Here is a 1,291-nt window from a genome sequence, read left to right on the forward strand (position 1 = left end):
TCTGTGTAGTCCTGGAACTCACTTTGTAGAGCAGGCTAGCCTCAAATTCAAATTGATGTAGATCCACCTACCTCTGCCTCTGGAGTGCTGGGACTAAAGGCGCATGTCACCACACCCAGTTAGGAAATCTTTATTAAACAAGATTTAGCACGTGCATGACCAGGAAAACAGTTGATTTCACACACAGTTGTGCAGGCACTGGTTGTGGATCCCCTGCGTGCTGAGTGCCCTGCCTATCACTTAAGCTCCAGGCTGCATGTTGGAGGATACAAGACGGGAGGCTGCACAGCCACACAGCACGGAGGCTTCTTTGGTGTTCTTCCCTCTGTCCGTGAACAGGCATGCAGACTGGCTGCATGCAGACTGGCTGTGACAACCCCTTTTAACCAGTGAGGCTGGCTTTGATACGTATATGCCCATGGGTCAGGATGCAGTTTAAAATGAACAGAGCTCCTGGAAGCCTCCCTGATCCCATCAGCATCTCTGAGCTCTTGGGGAACTCTTGCTCTAGTTTACAGAAAAGAAATATTTATGGAAGCCATCATCGCCACTAAAATGAGAGAAACATCAGCAGAGTAAAGGCTGTCCAAAGCCAAATTCACATTGAACATCCTGAATCTAAAAATCAAAAACTGTTTGACAGCCAACATGATATCCTAAGTGGGAAATTTCATACCTGGCCTCATGTGATAGGTCATAACCAAAACGTAGATACATTAAAAATACCTTATAAAATGTATATGTATAAGGCATACATGAAACACAAGTATCAGTGGGGGTGGGGGAGTTCTTTTCCCAAGATGTCCTCCATGAATGCACAAGCACACCAGAAATGCAGAAAGGTACTTCTGGGTCCATGCACTTTAGATACAGAATACAGCCTACACCTGGTCAGGAGGGCTGTCAACCGCAGGCTCTCTGCACTTGCTTTTACCCAAAACTTGACTGAAGATCCAGGAAGCTTTGTGCTAGGGTCAAAGATCCTAGGAGGCGTGCCATGGTGCTGTGCAGACAGAGGGCGTGCCAGAAGGGAGAAGCCACAGTGGGATGAGCCTTGGACCTGCTAGGCGAAAGTTAGTTGAATCTATTTTGAAAGGAGTAAATGTAACCAGGCAGAGCGGCCTATGCCTGTAATCCAGCACTGCAGAGGTTGAAGCAGGAGATCATGGGGCAGAAGCCAGCTTGGGGCACGTGGCAAGACCTTCATCTTTTAAAACAAAAAACAAAAAAACAAGCCGGGCGTGGTGGCGCACGCCTTTAATCCCAGCACTCGGGAGGCAGAGGCAGGCGG

General features: G+C 48.0%; 1 protein-coding gene across 5 annotated transcripts in view; it reads left to right on the top strand.

The window, feature by feature from the left end:
- The window catches only part of St3gal5 (ST3 beta-galactoside alpha-2,3-sialyltransferase 5), a 56,566-nt gene that overhangs the window by 53,554 nt on the left and 1,721 nt on the right, over window positions 1–1,291 (top strand). The gene's annotated exons all lie outside the window — the stretch shown is intronic.

This window comes from Mus caroli, chromosome 6, assembly GCF_900094665.2.
Source record: "Mus caroli chromosome 6, CAROLI_EIJ_v1.1, whole genome shotgun sequence".
Taxonomy (NCBI): domain Eukaryota; kingdom Metazoa; phylum Chordata; class Mammalia; order Rodentia; family Muridae; genus Mus; species Mus caroli.